Source organism: Dasypus novemcinctus, chromosome 7 (assembly GCF_030445035.2).
Source record: "Dasypus novemcinctus isolate mDasNov1 chromosome 7, mDasNov1.1.hap2, whole genome shotgun sequence".
NCBI classification, from domain to species: domain Eukaryota; kingdom Metazoa; phylum Chordata; class Mammalia; order Cingulata; family Dasypodidae; genus Dasypus; species Dasypus novemcinctus.
In genome coordinates this window covers 105,548,097-105,570,446 of record NC_080679.1, presented here as the reverse complement: position 1 = coordinate 105,570,446, position 22,350 = coordinate 105,548,097, and the positions used below count along the sequence as shown (strand labels likewise).

Sequence of the window (22,350 nt, the reverse complement as noted above, 5' to 3'; positions counted from 1 at the left end):
ATTGGTCTAAGTAGGAAGGCTGCTTGCCTTCCTTCAGAGATGCTGGGAGGTATACCCTCTGTCTTATGAAAACCACTGCCAGAACCAAGCTACACAAAACATTTTGGCTGCCAGCCTATAACAGTGCCAGGCTGTTTTTTATTTTTGTGCTAGACTCCCTCAATTGAGACAGTGTGGGATTGTCACTTTGATGCACATAGAGAACAAAGAATAATATAGTAAGGGGGGTATTTTTGCCCCTTTAAAGTCAGGTTAGCATTCTGTTTTCTTTGACAGGTCTTGAAAAGGTCCAAGAAACAAAAGTTATGTTGAAGAATGCATCAGTTGCCTAAAGAAATCAGCATGAGTACAACATTGTTGACTTAAAAAGCTGTGTGAGAGATTAACATTTTTTTAAAAATCAAATTTAAAAGGAGTCCAAGTCACTTAGCTATATGTTTAAGAGGACTGAGACGAAGAAAGACATGATTCATAGTCACATAATCTTATTTAAAATCAGATAGTATGAAAGAAGGCCATAAAATCTGGCAAAATAAGAACTAATATAAGTATTATAATGTTTAGGTCACTATTAAGAGTGTCATCTGCAATTCTTACCTTGATTTCTCCAAAATTAAATAATCTAATAAAAGAATTAAGGTATTAGAATCTGAATATTTTATGCCTTCACAGGGAAAGAAGTGATAAACGAACAAAAATGTTTAAAGCATTAAACTACAAATCATCTAGAAAGTTGCCACAGACACAAACAGGAAAACCAACTCTTGTATCCTATTCAGTTCTGAACTAGAAACTAAACTAACACAAATGAGAAGCCAAGAGTGTGCTGTTGCAAGCTTCAACTAAATATATTACCTAAATCTGGTGACTAAAAACACCAATAAGCCATAAGCTTGCAGAGCTATGACCCGTTTTTCTCTAATGCACAAGATAAGTAGAGGTAGAGGTTCATCTTCTAAAAACCAACTGAAAAGAAAGAATGAACTGTGACAAGCCCAGATCCCATGCTGGCATATTTTACACTAAGCTCAGCATCATCTAGAAGCAGTATGCTTTTCCCTGCCAATCGGGAGGGGGGGGAGAGTTGTGAAACCAATACGGCATTGATAAATAGCACCAAAGGTCTACTAGTTCCTTCCTTCTACACATCTCCCTGAATCAGCTGTTAAAAGAAGACCAACGGCTTTTACAGAAATAGCAAGAACTAAAGCACTTGCCTCAGATGTTATACATGGAGGCATGGAGCATTTATCATCTGAGCCTATCTAATTTCCAACAAAACAATCCCCTGCCCAGTTTTGTTCATGGCTACAGAACTTGATAGTAAGTCACTATCAGTGTTGGGAAAGGTGGTGGGGAAGTGAGAATGTGGGGAAGAAACCAAGCCAGAACAGTGGCCCAACTTCAAACAATATGCATGCTTCTCTTATTATGCAAATGAGGACCCCTATGCAACACTTTTGGATGACAAAAGCTATGCTAAAGATTTCAGGTACAATGATTTACTTTGGGTGGTAAAGGTAATTCTGCCATATAATTAAACAATGCATTATTTTGCTCCTTGCTGTTCTCCTTCCATTTTCCTTTCATTCCTCTAGGATATGATGCTGATGCTATCACCACGTGGGACACTGATAGTCCTGGGCAAGGCATTCATGTATTGCCAAAGTGGTTTGGAGAATGATGTCTAGCTGGCTTTAGTTCAGTAACGAATATGAGGCAAAACCAGGAAGCAAAAAGAATGAAAGGTGTAGAAGAAACCAGGCAATGGCCTATTTTTTCTGTTTATTAGTGGTGCAGATGAAATAGAGAAAATCTGGAAAAAGCAGCCAAGCTGACTCAATTACAAAGAAAGATTAAAGGAGTTAAAATGTGTGTAACTTGGCAGACGACCAAGGAACAACATGAGAGCTGTCCACAACTCCAAGTATATACATAAAAAGAAGAGTAGGGAATTTTTATCTACTGTAGAAATATGAATGTATGAAACAATGAGATAAAATAAAAATAAAGAAATCTGAATTCAAGCAGCAGGGGAAGTAATCTGGTAAAGATTAAGAAAGGCTGTTTCCTCCTCTTCAGAAATATTTATCATCTTACTGACCCATACTGCATAAACAGTAGCTGACAGGAAATGACCATATACTGCCAGAAGACTGAACCTGACAGAGAAATGAAAATGAAGTCCCATTTGGTTACCTGATGATCCAGATACACTGAAGACTCTCTGTGAAATGTCCAATCCACCCTAATACAGAGGTACCTGCAAAAGTACAAAGGACTCAGTTAAGTCATTATCATCAAAATAAACCCATCCTGAATTTTGAATCCTGATCAAGGCCTTTGTAGATATGAGCCTGGACAAGAGTTGGCTTGGATAATTTAGACTGGTTCTTGGATATTCCAAGATGGAAGAAGGATCTCCAAGAGCAGTAATTTCTGAGTGACTGAAGGTCCTAATTAATAGGAGCTTTTTTAGTCCATTTTGCAAATCAATTATACCTCATCCTTTAACTTTGATCCACTGCTAGCCTTCAGAGGCTATGCACTTCGGGGTGATATATGTAAATTTTGTGGGTTTATATGAATGGATATCTCTCTCAGGAGAGAAAGTGAATAGTTTGTCAGAGTCTCAAAAAGGCCCATTAAAAAAAAATCAAGAACCTGTGCTAAGGATCTTCTGAAATCTCAAAGGCAGGTTGGAATGATTATGAATAATCAGTGCAGGTTTGGGTTTTTCACCACAGGAAAACAAAGGAGGTATATAGACACTTGCAGATTAGGGTAAATACCATAAATACTGTAAGAGTACTGCTTTCCAGGACAGCCTTACATCAGGTTTAATCTGTCAGTTAACTCACACAGCCCTCTGTTTCCTGCAAGCCATGCAGAGCAAAGAGAACTAAGATGCTACCATATGCAAAAGGTGGATGGCATGAATTTTCCTGTTCTGCATATATCAAAGTCAAAATTCTTAGGCATATCAACACTGACCAGATCAGAAATAACATAGTACCTGACCCCAAAAGAACTCAATATAACAACAACAAAAAGCCAACAAAGAAAATAAGAAATGTGGCTCCCAACCAGTTAACATAGCTCAAAATTATAAGATTAGCTAAACACAGCTCTTAAAAGAATTACTTTAAACAGTGATCACACAGTCAGAGAAAACTGTATCAAAAGGAAACCAGGATGGAAAGCCTTCCAGGTACCAACTATGAACAAGATGGGAAAGCATTCACAGATACAGAGAGCATCCTAAGATAAAGTGTCACATTAAAATAAAAAGAGGTCTCCTTGTCTCCACAGGTGCCTCGGCCCAGCCAAGCCTCAGCCCATGGCCGCCTACCCATACCACCCTGGCCCCGGGGCCAGCCCTGGCCCAGCAGGCGCAGCGCTGCAGGACAGGACTGGTGTGACATCAGACAACGAGCTTCAGCAAGCACTATCCAAAGGTACATGGACTTCATTTAATCCTGTGACTGTCAGGTCCATCATATCTATGTTTGACCAAGAGAACAAGGCTGTTGTGAACTTCAGTGAGTTCACTGGCATCTGGAAGTACATCACAGACTGGCAGAACGTCCTCCGCACCTTCGACAGGAACAATTCTGGGATGACTGAAAAAAAAGAGCTCAAGCAAGCACTCCAGGTTTTGGGTACCAGCTCTCTGACCAGTTTCACGATATCCTTATTCGAAAGTTTGACAGACAAGGAAGAGGACAGATTGCCTTTGATGACTTCATTCAAGGCTGCATAGTTCTGCAGAGGATGACAGATATATTCAGGCGCTATGACACTGACCAGGATGGCTGGATCCAGGTGTCTTACGAGCAGTATCTTTCCATGGTCTTCAGCATCATCATACAGCACCGCCCTGTGCAAGCAGCAGTGGGACTCACGGAACAAAGACTGGAAATGCCAAACCTCTTATCCTGTCACTGAACGAGAAAACACGAATCCAGCTCAATGCTGTCTGACCTTAAAAGTTTATATAATTAATATTTAGGGACCTGATTGTATATATGTGGATAAGCTGATTAATGTTTTTGTGATCTTAATAGCTGTATCAATATTCACCTACAAACATTTGATTTGGTGACTAATTGTGCCACGAGGTAGATATCAATTCATATACTCTACAGGAGCAGAATGCATCATGGTGCTGTCCTGATACCTCTAGTTCTATAGTGGAAATACTATTATTAGTCCGTAGGAATTTTATTTTATTTATTTATTTTTAAAGATTTATTTATTTCTCTCCCCTTCCCCCACCCACCCCAGTTGTCTACTCTGTGTCTATTTGCTGCGTCTTCTTTGTTCATTTCTGTTGTTGTCAGTGGCACAGGAATCTGTGTTTCTTTTTGTTGCGTCATCTTGTTGTGTCAGCTCTCCGTGTGTGCGGCACCATTCCTGGGCAGGCTGCACTTTCTTTCAGGTTGGGCAGCTCTCCTTACAGGGCACACTCCTTGCGCATGGGGCTCCCCTACATAGGGGACACCCCTGCATGGCACGGCACTCCCTGCGCGCATCAGCACTGCGCATGGGTCAGCTCCACACGGGTCAAGGAGGCCCGGGGTTTGAACGGCGGATCTCCCATGTGGTAGACGGATGCCCTAACCACTGAGCCAAGTCCGCCGCCCGTAGGTATTTTAAATGACAGGGAATTTGAACATAAGGCTTTTCATGTGCCTTCCTTTCATAAAAGGACTTTATTGTATTCATTTGAATATACAGTGTAAGCAATAAAGTAAATGGTAAAGACTTGGTTTACTTGCAACTTTTCAAAATAAAAGGCTGAAGAAATGCACTCCCTGTCACACGGTTTGTACCCACCCTGCACGTTCGCAGTTGTGACATGCTCACTCCCGTCTTATCCAGTGGGGCACCCTGGCTTTGCTCTAGAAGATGCAGAGATCCTTTTGTGTACTTTTTTACCAGAGTTGATTAAATTCCATACAACTGCTTTGTAGGACCTGCAAATTGTTTTGTGATTGCTTTCAATAGAATTTTAAATTAAAATGCTCAGATATAAAAGTAGAAAAAAATAAATAAAATAAAATAAAAAGAGAAAGGCTGAAAAGACATACATCAGATAAGAAAAGGGAAAATTTTGAAACTGACTGCATCAAATAATGATCATATAATATAGTCTTTCAAAAATTTATGATCATCTACCAGGTACTGCACTCGGTGCTCAGAATTCCCCAGTGAGCTAGACAAAGAAAGCAAGGAAACAAGAACATTGGCAGCATTGTTTCAATTTGTGACATAATATATGAAAGAAACAAATAAGATGATGCAACAAATGCATGGGAGAATGGCCTATAACTACCTACTATGTGGCACAGGGACATTCACTCCAATTGTCAAAGTTAGTCAGGGTCAAAGAGAATTCAGATTGGAAAGTACCATAGAAACAGCTAGTTGTATCTCTGCATTTCAGAGATGGTGAAAGAGAAAGCTCTTCTGAGGACAAAGTATCACAACATCATTATCTTCATACTTCAAAAACACACACCTAGACTGAGTTATGATTTTAAGATATACACTCTGTCTTTAGAAGATAAGTTTGATAAAAAAGTAACTGGTCAGCATTTCTTTATCTCTTAAGGACCCTGCCCCTGAGGATACTGTGCCCTTAGCATCCTATGACAAAAAAACACTTTCTATCAAAGTTTTTTCAAGTTCCATTCAATTAAAAGAATCTTGTTTTTTGCTTCTGCAAACAAATCTGATTCATATCTGCTGCCAAAAAAAAAAAAGGGTACATGGTAGCCAGCCTCCAAGAAGGCCCACAATAATTTTCACTTCATGCAACTCATGCCTTTGGGTAGTCTCCCTCACTGTATCAGGACTGATCTGAAGAATCAACATAACGCAGTAGAAGTCATAGTGTGTGACTTCTGAGGTAATGTCCTAAAAGACTTTGCAGCATCCGACTTGCTCTCTTGGATCACTAATTCCGGGAAAGTCCCCTGACACACTGCAAGGAACTGAGGCCTCCTGCCAATAGCCAGCAACAATTTGACAGCATGTAAATAAGCCAGAAACACATACTGCAGCCTAGTTAAACTTTCAGATCCATGCAGGCCTAGTTGACTTCTTGACTAATCTCTTAAGAGACCAAGAGCCAGAACTGCCTAGCCTGTACTCCAACGCCTTTCTTCCATCCCTTCTAACCTCCTATGTTAACAGGGACTGGAAAGCTAACAACTACATTTCCCAGGTGCCTGTGCATTATGCTTCCACATGGGACCAACCAGACAAACCCAGGCAAGAATAAGAAAGCAGAAATAAGCAAATCAATGTGGTGGCCATGTTCTTCTGGGACAGCCAGGGTAGATAGTCTACTAATGATAACTAGTAGCAAGTAGCAGTGGAGTTTCTACTAGAATAGCAATGAGGTTCAACTGAGTATTTCTCCTGGCTTGGTTGTTCCCAGCTATTAACAGTCAAGCTTAGTTCCTTGGTACTCTGGCAATTCAGCAGCTTGTAATATATCCCTTCATGCTTAAACTAGCTAGGTGTCTACAATTAAATTAGCTGTTGTTTGAAAATAAGAACTCTAACTAATAAACTCACTCTATCATATGCAAATTCTCAAAACTCATAAGAACTGACCCTCTTCTTCACCATTACTAATTCCTCTACCTGTGCACTAAATCCTATTCATTAATGATTTTTCTAGGAACTTGTTTCATTTTTTTCTTTTCCTCTACCTTCAATCTTTTCCTCTCCATAGGCTCCTACTCCTTCATCAATAACACATGTTTTTCAAACCCTCTGTGATGGTTAAGTTCATGTGTCAACTTGGCCAGAGTATGGTGTCCAGTGATTTGGTCAAGCAAGCAAGCACTGGCCTGATTGTTACTATGAGTATATTTCATGGACTTAAATCATCAGAAAGTTGACTGCGTCTACGGCTGATTACATCTACAGTCAACTGAGGAGACTGCCTTCAACAATGAGAGGGATCTCATCTAATCAGTTGAAGGCTTTAAAAGGAGAAGGGATGATTTTAGCAGTCCTAAGAGAATTTCCATCTCTACTTCAGAGAGTCAGCTTCTCCAGGGGAATTCACCAAAAACTTTGATCATTTTTCTCACCCTGAGGCCTGCCGTACAGAATTTGGGCTTACCCATTCCCAGAGCCCTGTGAGACAATAGTTTAAAAATCTATTACATTTACAGATACCTCCTGTCAGTTCTGCTTCCACAGAGAATCCTAATACACCTACCAACTGTCCCTGTTTTACTACATAAAACAGTAATACAGATGCAGTGTCTTCACTTATACTTCCATTCTAATGCTCAAATCACCAGAACTTAGCTTCTTTACCCATCATTCTATTGAAACAGCCACTGCTGATGTTGACAATAACCAAATAACTGCCTATTCTCATTCCACTAGACTGTGGCATTTGACACTCATACTTACCATGCCTCTTTGGAAACACTTTTTCAGGGTACTTCCTCATGGTACTTCTCCTCTAACCTCTCTCTATTTGGCCCCTTCTCCAGGAATTCTCTAAGGTTTATCCTTAGGAATATAATAGTGTCACTCTTCACCTGACTTCAGGACTGCAATTACCATCTACATATTAACTGATCACTCTCTAATCCAAAAGTCATCCTTACCTCTTTTTATATGACAAACTTGCCATGTCTGTCTGCCTATAAGACTTTGGCCCAGTGGTTAGGGCGTCCGTCTACCACATGAGAGGCCCGCGGTTCAAGCCCCGGGCCTCCTTGACCCGCGTGGAGCTGGCCCATGCACAGTGCTGATGCGCGCAAGGAGTGCCGTGCCACACAGGGGTGTCCCCGCGTAGGGGAGCCCCATGCACAAGGAGTGCACCCATAAGGAGAGCCGCCCAGCGCGAAGGAGGGAGCAGCCTGCCGAGGAATGGCGCCGCCCACACTTCCCATGCCGCTGACGACAACAGAAGCGGACAAAGAAACAAGACGCAGCAAATAGACACAGAAAACAGACAACCGGGGGAGGGGAGGGGAATTAAATAAATAAATAAATAAATAATTATTTTAAAAAAAAAAAGATGCATCTAGCTTTACCTTCAGTTGCAAAGCATTCATAAAACCTTCCCTGACTTACAGGACAAATTTGTGCTGTCCAATACTGTAACCATTAGCCACATGTTTCTATGGAGCATGTGAAATGCGGCTAGTCCGAATTGAGATGTGGATATGCTCTAAGTATAAAATACACAAGTTCTAATGCAACGGTAAGAATGTAAACTATCTCTGTAATTGTACACTGATTACATGTTGAAATGATAATAGTCTGGACATAATGGGCTAAATAAAATACATGATTAAAGTTTTTAATTTCATTGATTTCTCTTGAATTTTAATGTGGCTACTAGAAAATATTAAATTATATGGTTTGAATTATAATGCTATTGAACAGTGTTACACTACACCAAAAAAATCACCATGAAATAAACCACACATATTATTCTTAACTAACAAAGTAGGGAAAAGAGAGAACTGGGTTTTTTAATGCCCCAGTCACTATTACATTCAGAAACTGCTTTATCTTGATATCTTGTGAACTCATTCTTACTATTTTTTAAAAGCATGCTATGTCCTAGAATCAAGCACTAAAGGCTCCCTATAGGAATACAGATATACATAAATAAAGGGATCCTCGATGGTAAAGGGGTTAGGGACCGCCAGCCCTACCCTCTGTACTTCACTGTCCACCACCAGACACACACGACACACATGCCTACAGAGGCCATTTCAAACACTAAAGAATGCTGTTCAAATGTCCTATCCCAGAACCAACATATATATACTTGCATACACAGAGGCCATTATAAAGGCTAGACCATGTTTTTTGAAATATTCTACCTCTGAGAGCCTATATACCTAAAAAACATCCAACCTGAAAGATATAACCCCTTAAATGATAAAAACTGTAAAGAGAATTCTATAAGCTATCAAGATAGAAGTACATTTCATAAATAATATCCCAGAATGAAAGAGATGTGGCTCAACCAATTGGGCTTCCATCTACCATACAGGAAGTTCAATGCCCAGGGCCTCCTGGTGAGGGCAAGCTGTCCCACGTGATGATCTGGCCCACACAGAGTGCCAGCCCACGGGGGAATGCCACCCCGTGCAGGAGTGCCACCCTGTGTGGGAATGCCACCCAGAGCAGGAAAGCAACCCCGAACAGGAGCGCTGGCTGACATGGAGAGCTGGCACAGCAAGTGACACAAGAAGAGACACAAAAGAGAGAAAATAAGATGACGTAGCAGAGTAGGGGAGCTGAGGTGGTGCAAGAGAATGATCGCCTCTGTCCCAGGATTGGTTCCCAGAGTTGCCTAATGAGAATACAAGTAGACAGAGAAAAATACACAGTGAAATGGAAACAGAGAGGAGACAACAGGAGGAATGGGGAGGAGGGGGCAATAAAATAAATCTTTTTAAAAAATAAAAAATAAATAATATCCCAGAAAAATGAGATTTTTAGGAATAAAGGGGAAAAAAAATTCTGCTTAAGGATTCCAAAAGAGCAGTGATGCAAAACAGGTGCTAAACCACAAGCTTCTCCAAAGCAAAAAGTGTAACTTTTATATATTTTTTTTTCTTAATGAAGTATATCATAACAATAAGTATATAGTAAAGATTGTGAACTTGCATAAACAATAAGTGTATAGTAAAGATTGTGAACTTACAAAATAAACACACATAACATCACACAGGGGTCTCATACATCACCCCGCCACCAACACTTTGCATTGTTGTGAAACATTTGCTATAAGCTATGCAAGAACATTGTCAAAATATTACTACCAACTACAATCCTTAATCTTACATTTGGAAAAAAAATACACCAAAAAGTATAAGTTTTGAGTTATTTTTATTTACACTTGCAAACCATGATACCTACAGTTGCCAAATTATTATGGCAGCCCTGAGTCATCTTTTTCTCTTTTTTTAAAATGTGACATGATATCTATCATCTCACTGACTGCCCAGGGGGATGACCCATTCAAGAGGCTAGCTTTTCAGTGAGAGTGATGAGTCAGACTTCTTTGGTCAGAGATGTAACAAGTCCTTTCCTTTAAATCTCACAAGTCAGAACTTTACACAAAATCTGCAAGAAATGGCTTGTTCGCATTAATTTGCTTTGTGTTGCCATCATTCATTGTCTTCATTTTTAATTCAGTGATATTTTTAGCCAAATGCAATGAGATACAGTCAGCTTTTCTCAATCTGTCTCCACTCTACTCCTCATCTTCTGGGACCCAATTCATGTGATCCTTTAACAACTATTTATTTCACACCAAACTAGATATCTCCCTAAAGCTTACCAATCTAGCCTCCAGGCATATTTCTTAAATAAAAGCACTAGATCTTTGTAAACCTAAAATTTGCATACTAAAGGAACAAATCAAGTATCAAAAGGCTTAGTAGTGTATAGTGGTTGCTCACCTCTAAACAGAGTTTAAAATTCATTGTAATTTATTATTTTTTTAAAGGAACAGCTATTGACTTTTTTCCCTTTACAAAATACTGCGTTAATGGCCTAGTTAAATTGGAGGTAATAGCATGAGGCAAATGTTTTAAATTGGTAAATTCCAAAGCTTTTAATAAATGTACATCAGTCAGAAGTTTTAATAAGACTCAGCAGAACAGAGAAGAATTAATAGTCTGTAGGTATCAAAAGGGAGTGATAGGCAATGATAACCTTAATAATTTGCATAGAGATTTATAATTTCATTGATTAAAGGTTAATGAAATTATATGGTATTCTGCCCACTCTTATCCTATAAATGATTTATGTTTTGGTTTGTATATATTTAGCAAATGAATTATACAGCAGAAGAAATGACTGCTTTTACCAATTAATCTACTACAGTTTTACTTACATGCACCTGGCTGCATAGCTATCATTACCTGTTCTAAACAAAAACTGGATGCCCTAAAACAAAAATATAAGGTTTCCAACAGCATCTCAGAAAAAAAAAGAACTCATAATCAGAATTCCAGAAGTACAGTAAGTTGCTAAAGTGCATACTTTTGTAAACATTAGCTACATTCCTTTATTTACTTTTCTATTTCAAGTCCACTATTGCTAAATAAATAGTTGCTTCTGCCAAAAACCAACATAAAATCCACACTAGAGATTGATGAGGGCGTTCAAGAACACTGTGGTGATGAAACTGGATGGAGAAATGCAAACAAGAGAAACAAACAGAACAAAGTGAAATAATAAGTCTAGGCTGGAGCAATTGTTCTAAAACATTACAGGGCAAAAACACACTTTTCATGGCTTGCTTCACTGAGCATCAAGGATGTGTTCAAGACCAGCCACTTCCCTTAGTACCCAGTTCTAACGGAAAACTGGAAAGGATTCCATTAGAATCACCTGGAGGGTTTAACACACGCACATATTAGTCTCCACAACCAGAGATTCTGGTTTCATCAGTAATTTTTAGAAGCTCCCCAGGGGATTCTTATGCCCAGCTAGGGTTGAGAAACAGTGCTACAGAGCACTAGTTCTCAAAGTCTGGTTCCTGGAGGAGGAGCAGTAACAGCAGGAGCATTACCACCTGAAAACATAGAAATTCAAATCTCATGATTCCATCCCAGACCTACTATACCAGAACCTCTGAGGAGGAACCCAGCAATTTGTCCTTTAATAGGCCATTAGGCAACTCCGCTGTACACAATGTTTGAAAACCACTACTTTAGAGTAAGGACTTAGGTTTCTAGTCTCTACCCATAATTTACTAGTTTAATGACCTTTGGCCAGCTCTGCGACCTTACTTTTCCTTACATACAAAATAATACTTAGATACAATCTGTTATATACCAGAGAATGTGCTAATAAGAACTTCACACACATTACATAATTTAATCACCAGGTAGATATTATTGGCATTTTATACCCAAAGACATGGAACACATCCAAAATTACAGAGCTAGTAAGCAGAATCAGAATTTAACTTATGTTTTTCAAACTCTAAATTCTCTGCTCATTCCCTATTCCCAAAATAAGCTTGCTTGCTTCTTTCTTTCTCATTTCATTGGGAGTAAGCTTACCTTCCTTCAGATTAATTTGCATGTACAGTATTTGCTAAGTATAAAGTACTTAACATTCTCCTGTGCCAGAAAAGATTAAGCTGTAGAGAAAAAATAAAATAAAAAAGTCACAGTAATGAAGTTTGAGCTAGTTGGAGAGACACACATTTTGTAAAAGCACAGGGACACGTATTTGTTCTAAACTGGTTGGTCAAGAACAGAAGTAACCCAGCAGATCACAAGACCGGGGCTCAGAGACCAAGATAAGGAAGAAGTTTGGCTTGTCCTGAAACAAGGAGTAAAAATAAAAAGTCTCTCCTGCATGGGGGAGAAACAAGTGTTAGAGAATAATAGAAAACAAAGCTAAAATGGTTAAATGGATCCAGGTTATAATTTAGAGTAGAAGAGTTTAACTTTAGCATAGTGGAAGTATAAAACCATAGAATATTTTTGATACGCTGATAGTAAAAAAGCAAAGCTAAAATCAAATCATAGATAACTTACTCTAGAAAAAATAAATCAGCCTAGGAGTACACGAAAAAAATAGGTATCAGGCAGGAAAAAAAGTCATGTCTATTACTTGAAGTATTAAATATGATCCACTCTTTACTACAGTATTTCCATGGGCTATTCGTATTCACTGCACGATATTTTCAATCATTCACTAATCCAACCAGCATTGACTGATTGCATTAAGTTAGGAACCAAGGATAAAAAACATAAATAAGATACAAACCCAGGGCAGAGGGAATATGTTTATTTAAGAAGCTGACTGCCAATGTTTTATGCAATATTAACATGAAGTTATTAGGAATTTCAAAAGCCACTCTACACAAAGCAATTCTTAAGACTAACTTTTGTGAAATTCTTGAAAATCAATATTTATAAGCTAGCCCAAAGTTTTCTGTATATAAGAGTACTTTGTCCATAAGTGGAGCATCCCCAGTTCTATCACATTTAAGCTTAGATACAGTAAAGAAAGGCAGACTCACATACAATCTAGAAATAAGCTTTTTAACATTCATGATTCATTTCGTTTTTCACTGAAAAACTAATGAATAACTATGCTTAGAAAGCAATGGAAGATTCTACCTTTGTATTAATCAGGGAAAATGTGAGGCCAAATGGGTTGACTGAATTCATTAGCATCTAAGGTTTATAACTCTGTCAATGATATTCCAGTGCTATATATCATCTTCTTTAGTTCTACACTAACCTGACAATTCTATAATGCCCATTTGTCTCTGAGAACCAGTTTAGGGAGCATGTATACCCACCTTAGTATGCCTGAATGATGAGGCATGAGAATTGATTTTTCTTATAATAAATGGGCACTGAATTTGTTAATGTTATTAGGAATGACTATTTTGAAAACTAACTATATTTAAGAATACAGTTAGAATAAATATAAAAATGATAAATCAATATAAAATAAATATACAAATAGTGCATCTTTCGTGATGCTGTTTATTAATTAGTTACACAAATAAAATCAAAGAACCAAATCCCAGAGTTAGAAGTCACTTTGTAATACACAAGGTTTTACCCCATTTGGTGGGTACATATCTAGGGCACATAGAAAGTAAAACAATGTAAAAGTAAAACAATGGCATAAAATGACCTCCAAGTTCTTTGAGTAATGAATTTCATTTGCCCTGACATATGTGATTCACATATATTCCTATATTCTAGTGAAGTTCAATCACTTATTATCTCATTCTTGAACAAGACAAACTGTATATGACAATATGGTAGGACTAAAAGAATGGTTAACTTTCACTAAAAGTTATCAAATCATCTTTTAAAATATTCAGACCACACCATCCAGATATGCACAGGTACTTGACTCTATAAGCATTAAAGAACTTGTTTAGATTTACTGGACCTATACCTGCTGTCAAGAAACAAAAAAGTTATGAAGGTTCATTAAACAGGACTTTGCTTCAAGTATCATGTTAATGTTTTCCACTAATGCTGTCCTGAAAGTTAACAAAGTAATCCAAAGGTTTCTCTTTATTTCTATATTTAAATCATCACAGATTTGATTAAGCATGCAAATCCCTTTGGGCTCAGGGGTCATATCAAAATGTCTTATAGTAACATTAAAAATTGAATGAGCATAAACAACTCCAACAGTGCGAATCTCAAGACATCATTGTTGTGATCTTTGTGTTTCCTGTGTAACAACACTGGGGAAGTTTGCAAAGGAATATAAGCAATTAATTACTGTCTTTTGCTTGAGGGCAGGTATGCTGGTCTCTACAGGTACCTCTGCTGTCTTGCTCTGCCTAATGTACTGCCTCTTGAAGACATTCATGGGAACAACTCACTGAAACACTGCAAAACATCTGATAGAATATTAAATTGTTGAGTGTTCTGGAAGAACCATGTGGTCACTTCTTAAAGTTACCACTAAGGAGAAATAGCAGTTGCAGAGGTTTTGTATGGTTTGTGAAAGAACAGTATAAGACAGTATAAAAAAGTAAATAATATAAAATTATATCAATCACACACATTAAACTAGGATACTATTTTGTCTTAGTAAGCACAGACAGTTTTCCTAAGAAACTACTGCTATTTTCTAAACAGAGAACAAAGAAAGAAAAGAAAAAAACTTAACTAAATAAATAACCTTAAATTGAATGATCTTTTTTCAGTCTTTTTTTTTTTAAAGGTTTATTTTTATTTATTATTTCTCTCCCTTTCCCCCCACCCCCTGGTTGTCTATTCTGTGTCTATTTGCTATGTGTTCTTTTGTCCGCTTCTGTTGTCAGCAGCAAAGGAATCTGTCTCTCTTTTTTGTTGTGTCATCTTGTGTCAGCTCTCCATGTGTGCGGCACCATTCTTAGGCAGGCTGAAATTTCTTTCGCGCTGGGCAGCTCTCCTTACTGGGCACACTCCTTGCGCATGGAGCTCCCCTATGTGGAAGACACCCCTGAGTGGCACGACAATCCTTGCGCGCATCAGCACTGTGTACAGGCCAGCTCCACACGGGTCAAGAAGGCCCCAGGTTTGAACCGCGTACCTTCCATATGGTAGGCGGACACCCTATCCATTGGGCCAAGTCTGCTTCCCTTTTCAGTCTTGATATATATAGTCTTGGTCAGTGATGGATATACAATTTTATAAGTACCAATAAAAGAGAATTTATCCATGATTAGGGGGTATACCATTTGCGTGCAATGCACGTAAGGGATTAATATCCCTTAAGATCTTCTTTGGAAAGAAGTATGCTTAATGGTGGGGAGACACACACTGCTCTGCTACTTGCTTCTTGCACAATCCTGGGCAAGAAACTTAATTCCACTGTACTTCAATTTCCTAATTAAAGATACTTAAGACCCATTCTACCAAGGGTACTTCTTTTAAATGAAGCAATGTTTCTTTCTAGCTTAGGGTTTGCAAACAGGAAGTGCTATATAAATGGTAATTAGCATTATGAAAACTTCCTAAAAAAAATAATTTGTCTCATGTTCTTAGTAGAGCACTTGCCAATCAAAAAGCATCTTGGAAAGTAAAGATTCATCAAGTGGTATACTATTTAGAAAATATGCTTTATGGTGGTATGTCATATGGTACATCTTGTTTTATATAAATACATGGCTTAGCTTTTGAGCACTCAATCAGTAAACAAACAAACTCAATCAGTAAACAAACATACCCACAAAAGAAGGCAAAGGGAATTCTTAGGCTGAAAGCAAAGGAAAATCCAAGGAAGAGAAGAGACTTAGAGAATAAGATAGAACAAGAATGGAGGTCTCCAGGAAGAATGTCTTTAAGAACAAACAAATGAATAAATTATCTGATGTTATTCATTTTATGGAAAATTATAAGAAGCTCTTAGAATATCTGGGAAGAATTAACAAGAGGGACAAGGAAATTAGGAATATTAAAAAACAAGGCATTACTAACTTTACGAAAAACAAAAAAAGTAACTTTCCATTAACATCCACTATGATGCTCAGTATGAATAGTATCTCCATAGTACAATAATGCAAACATTAAAAACAAGTAGCCCAAAGTTATAATCTAATTAAACTGGGAATATGAAGAGAAGAGGTGGCAATACAAAAGTGGAAAATCCTCACATAATATAAGTGAATAGACTATGCCTAAAATTAATGAATGAAAAGACAGCAATGTCTACGTATATGTAATTTAGATAAATGCAAGAAAAAAGGGTTGAAAATGGTTGCTTCTAAAAAATGAATGAGAAAGAGAGAAGAGGGATGGGGCAAAGAACAACTATACTTTGCAAGAGGTCTTATGGAACTATTAGAATTTTAGACTAGATGAATGTATTACTTTGACAAAATAAGAATTAATTTTGGAACAAGAATCATGGATGAGCATGATTTCAACAGGGCTGTCTTATAATCGTAAAAAGTGGAAACAACCTAAATATTCAACCATAGATGACTGGTTAAGAAAATCATATCTAGAAAGTAGTTAAATGACTATGCAATTATTTAAAATGATACTGCAGGAAAGTATTTAATAACATGGAAAAGTGTTCATATTACAAAGCAAAAAATTAAAGGTCAAAAAAGAACTAAAGCAATAAATTGAATACACACTAAAATGATAATGGTAATTTTCTCTAGATAAGAGAATTTCCCCCTTTTCCCTCTGTGCTTCTCTAATTCTAAAAGTTTTCTACAATAAATAATAACGTTGTAAACAGAGTTATTAAAAACCTTAGGTACTCATCACTCAAAAATCTTAATGCAACTCATCACTCAATGCCCTATTTAAATAATATCACTTCATGAAGTCTTCCCTGATGTCAGTTAATTTAACCCTCTCACTGCACTTTGTATATACCACTATTAGAACACTAAGTGTGACCTGCTTTGTAACACTGGTAATTGTTTACGTCTGTTCTCGCATTGAACTTAACCTGCTGAAAAGATGACCACATCTAATCCATCCTTGTAAATGATTGGGATATGCTGGGATTCTCAAGACAATCCCCCAAAATAAAGAAATTCCAAAAATAGCTTGACCATTACTTTAAAACAATAAAAAAGGAAACTGACTAATATTGAGGTGGAAAATATTCATACAAAATATACGTTATCAAAGTCAGTTGTGCTCATCATAGCGTGCTTTATTTAGACCCATATCACATATATGGTCTCTCAAACTGACTTCTGAAACATTTTTTTCTTGCTACAGTGAAGCAATGTTTAAATACAGATCTTTAGGATTTCTTAACAAATCACATTTATTTCTCCAAATGCTAGTTTCTTAAGGATCTTGTTGGGAGACTATCAGTTGCCCAAGGTTTTACTATAAATAAACTAAAATTAGGATTATTTGTCTTTATGTGAGTTTACGGTTTCAAATTAAGTAAAAATGTAAATATGTTTTGTATGGCAATGACTACTTTCATAATGTTCAGCTTTTATTTAGAACTAGTTTCAAAATGACAGTTAAATGAAGCGGCACAAATTCTAGAAAGAGAACTTTTCTCAACAAACCAGAAAACTCCACTCATTCTAGTATGCAAAGGATTCTAAACTCTGCTATGTAAAGGAATAAACATCTAGTACTTCTGATAAAAAGTCATAAAAGGACTCTAATATTTCATCTTGGTGGGGCTATTTTCTCCATGAGATCAACAACTACTTTTCATTATACTTTTAGGGCTACTTAAACTTCCTACTGAGTGACAACTGTATGGAGAAAGGAAAGAATTAAATTGTAAAGACAACAGAATCCCTTAGGCTTTTATTTCTTCATTTTTTACCTACTTTTAAAAATAACAAGGAGATAATTATTTAGCTACAAAAAGAAGCTTAGCTGTACAATATATTATGAGTTGACTTTATAAATTAATTTACACGCAAAACAGATTGAAGTTATTAGAGAGGAGACAAGGTAAAAAACTTACAACCAGAAATGTTATGAATACAACCAATTGAACTTTATTTAAGCATCTCAGAAATTTTAATAAAACATATAGTTCATTTTACAAAAATTTAATTTACCATCAATTTTTCAAGAACATATGTCCTGCAATAAGCAAAATACACTCTTACGTAAGAATTCGAGAAAAAGCAAACCAAGCTATAATATAGAAAAGTAGATCAGCAATTGCCTGGGGGCAAAGATGAGGGTCTGAATTGAACTTTCTGGGGTGATAAAAATGTTCTGAATCTTAATTGCGGTTGTGGTTACACAGCTTTACAGTTTTGTCAAAACTCATCACACTACATACTTAAAATGGATTCCGTTTATTTTAAGTGAATTATACCTTATTAAAATTGATTTTTAAAAGTACACTCAAGATTTGATTACAGCTGACAATCATTCCAATTTCCTAAGGACTTGCATTGTAAAGTTCCGTGTTTCTGATATAATGTTGAAGATACCATGAGTAAAACCTAGTGTGATAGCGTTAGTTTACAGTCATCACTCATAATAATCTACTACTGAGCTCAATGCACTGCCACCCACACTCTACTTACCACATTTTACTTTATATTACCAGTTACTCTTTCTTCCTGAATTAGTCTCTAAGGTAAAAAATATATTTATCAGCAATCTCCAAGATTTAGCTCATTTCTTTTTATAAACTAAAGAGTTTGTACATTGATTACACCATGAAATACTTCAAACAAGAAATTATCATTTCTTAATACTACAAAAAAGCATCAAGTGTGGAAAAATATAACAGCTTTCTTAATTTCTCATACTGAACAATATTATTTTCAGAAGATGGAGACATTTTTATTATCGCATTTAAACTATCCATATTTGAAAAAGTAAAATCCTATAATAGTAAATAGCCAATATGAACTGATAAAATGAGCTACTGTTTAAAAGAATATTTATTAAAAAGTGGAATTATTACCATTTTCTTTCTTTCCACTGTGACAATGTTTCTGTTGTACATGAATTTTTCTGAAATGATTACCAATACACAGTACTTATTTTTAAAAATATCATGGCATATTATCTCATACAAGAGAAACTGGCTTAAAATAACTTGCTTCATAAATCTTAACAAAAGCATTTAAACAGTTTACTAATTTATTATTTTAAAAAATAATTATATAATTAAAGTTCTTTCCGAAACAAAGTCCAAACCTTGAGCAAGCAGTTTAGTACGAAAATGAAATGCAAAATAAACAAAAGGTTCTACTTCTTCTTTAAAAAAATTGTCAGGTCCCTTGAAAAGTATCTTTCTCCAAGAGAAGTTTACAGTTTGTGCTTTTACGAGAAATTCAACAAGCTTCACATATTGAGGAGCAGTTTCTTACTGTAAAATCTTAAATTTTACAATGACAGCTTCATTTTTACAATGATAGTTTCAAAAGATTATATTCCCTGTTCCAATAAAGGAAGTTATACACCAAGCAGCTACTGTTCACCAATAAGTGTCAACTCCAGGGTTTTACCATAATATACACGACTGATCTCTTCATTCACTCTCTTGACATTTATTGCTTTTTTCTGCCAACGTTGAAAAAAGCATGTTTCAAGGCCTCTCAATAGGAAAAAAATGTATTAAGAATTTATCAATTTCATACTTTTCCACACTTTTTTGAAATGGCTAATACCACATTAAACATTAAGGAAGTTTAATGTAGACATCTGGCTTTAAAAACAAAAACTGATGGGAAGTGGATCTGGTTCAACGGCTAGACAGCATCCACCTACCACACGGGAGGTTCAAGGTTCAAACCCAGGGCCTCCTAACCCGTGTGATGAGCTGGCCCATGCGCAGTGTTGAAGCGCACAAGGAGTGCCCTGCCAAGCAGGGGTGTCCCCTGTGTAAGGGAGCCCCACACACAAGGAGTACACCCCATAAGGAGAGCTGCCCAGCACCAAAAAAGTACAGCCTGCCCAGGACTGACGCAGCAAGATGACACAACAAAAAGAGACATAGATTCCGGGTGCCACTGACAAGAATACAAACAGACACAGAAGAACACACAGTGAATTGACACAGCAGACAACTGGGCGGGGAAGGGGCGAGAAATAAATTTTTTTTAAATCTTAAAAAAAATAAAAACAAAAATTGAAATCTAATGTCACTGTCTTTTACCACTGGTCGTCTCAATATTTTCATGAAGCCAACCCAAATTCTTGGCAATGGTATTTTTAAAGTTTAACTCAGAGGTGGGCCATTTAGGAAACAATCAAAACTTATAGGGCAAGAAGTAAAAGAACAATAAAGACAGCAACATGATTGGAAGGTTGAAAAGAGGCACATTCTTAAAACTCTTAATAGGTATAGGAATTGAAATGATCAAGGACAGAGAAGCCAGGAAACATAAGAACAGGAAAAGTTATCATCTGGCAAGGTGATTGAGGACGAAATACATTAAATTATCACAGAAAGATTTTAAGTTAGCATATTAAAATCATCTTGATAGCAGATCTTTATCAAAGCAGAAATTAGCATTCAAAGGATGCAAATCTGCATTTTTTTAGCAACTTACGTATTATATGTGAAGCACTGTGATAGGTCCCTGATCCAATGGACTTATAACCTCAATGAGAAGGTACAGTGGACACAGGAGACAGGGATGTTATGAAGTCAAAGAATGATAAATGGAAAAAAAAAGTGATAAATGGTTAGTTGACAGAATCAAGTGAAAGAAAACCTTATGGCTGACTGAGATATTTTTACCTTAAGAACTTGGGAGAATGAAATTGCCATTAAACAAGGTAATAAACAAAAGCACATGTTGCTAGGAGGATTAAAAAAATCATTTTGGAATTTGGATGAGATTTTGAAGTGCTATTAGTATCTGGTAAACAGGTGATGCTCAGTCAATGCCAGACTGCCAACATAAAAATCATTAGAATAGAGGCAAAGGTTAAAGGCATGGGATTAGATGACGTCACTCAGAAGTAGAAAATAAAGCTAAAGAACATAGACTGAAAACAGGACTTGGGAAAAGTTCTTAATTTAAAGGACAGGTAGATATAAAAAGAAGACAGAGACAGCAGACTAAAAAAAAAAGTCAGAAAATCAACAGCTCTCTTACCCCATTCTCTATTCCAGAAACAAACTGGAAATAAAAAAAGCAAAAAATAATAACCTTCATCATCAATGAAACAAAGACAGAGTCACACCACAAAAATAGCCACAAACTATACCTGGCAAATTATGCGCTATCTGGAATCAAAATGAGAAGAAATGCTGAGAGCCAAACCACTGCCTTGTATCTAAGGTAGGATAACGATTTCCCTAAAATTGAAACAGTCCTAAGGCCCTACAGCAGTCTAATATGGTTATAAATTCAAAAAATAGATATTGGATTGTATTTGTCATCTGATCTGTACCTGGGCCTGACTGAGTTATGATTAGCACTTTAACTGGGCCACGTTATTTGGGCATTGAGTCCCCACCCCTTGGTAGTGGGGATTCACAGATAAAAAGCATGGCAAAGGACAGAGTTGCGGGTTTCTGATGTTGGAGTTTTGACGTTGCAGTTTGATGCTGAAGACTTAACCTGGAGCCCTAAGAAGTAAGCTCACAGAGGAAAGAAAAGCCAGACCCAGGAAGAAAGGAATCTTGAACCCAGAGAAAAGCAAGTCCCAGGAACGTAGGAATCCAGGAAGCCTGAACCCTTGCAGACATCAGCAGTCATCTTGCTCCAAATAGACTTTGGTGAAGGAAGTAACTTACGCTTTATGGCCTGGTATCTGTAAGCTCCTACCCCAAATAAATACCCTTTATAAAAACCAACCAATTTCTGGTATTTTGCATCAGGACCCCTTTGACTGACTAATATAGGCCCATTCAAGGTAACTCTAGTAAGAGTGATGATGTTTAGGCATCAACCTAAGTTTCTCCAGCAAGTCATGTGCACAACATAGAAAAACAGAGGAAAAATCAAGAAGACATTTTTATAGTAATGACCTGGTTTCCTATACAGAAACACCATCAGGTTGAAAAAGAGGAGAAAGAACAGTCACCAGACCACTAACTACACAGACTCCTATGACTCAGAGGGTCTCAAGGTCACAATGACCTTAAGAGCACTGCAAACTAAAATGAAAAATGTCACCAGGGCAGAGAAAATATACTGGGTGAGGGAGCATTTGAGAAAACAAACCCAAACGGAAGTGCGGACTTACCCCATTTATACCCTTTCTCAACCACTCAATACACACATCTGATCTCACTCACATTTTATCAGCAAATACCTGCCGGTAATAGAATTAGCCTCATTCAAAAATGAGTAAGAGCCAGAAAGGAATCAACAAAGACCTTATACAGAACTACTGAGGGCAGGGTGGGAGACATAAGCAAATGTCAGCTGAAAAA

The 22,350-nt window shown here is 37.1% G+C and overlaps 1 protein-coding gene and 1 pseudogene across 50 annotated transcripts in view; one reads left to right on the top strand and one right to left on the bottom strand.

The window, feature by feature from the left end:
• Positions 1-22,350, bottom strand: part of GTDC1 (glycosyltransferase like domain containing 1) — a 412,173-nt gene that overhangs the window by 320,514 nt on the left and 69,309 nt on the right. For all 50 annotated transcript variants that reach the window (XM_071216469.1, XM_071216464.1, XM_058300976.2 and 47 more), the window contains one exon: positions 2,200-2,263. The gene's annotated coding sequence lies outside the window, so the exon portion shown is untranslated. The remainder of the gene's footprint in view (positions 1-2,199; positions 2,264-22,350) is intronic.
• LOC101441328 (programmed cell death protein 6-like) lies at positions 3,341-3,948 on the top strand (annotated as a pseudogene).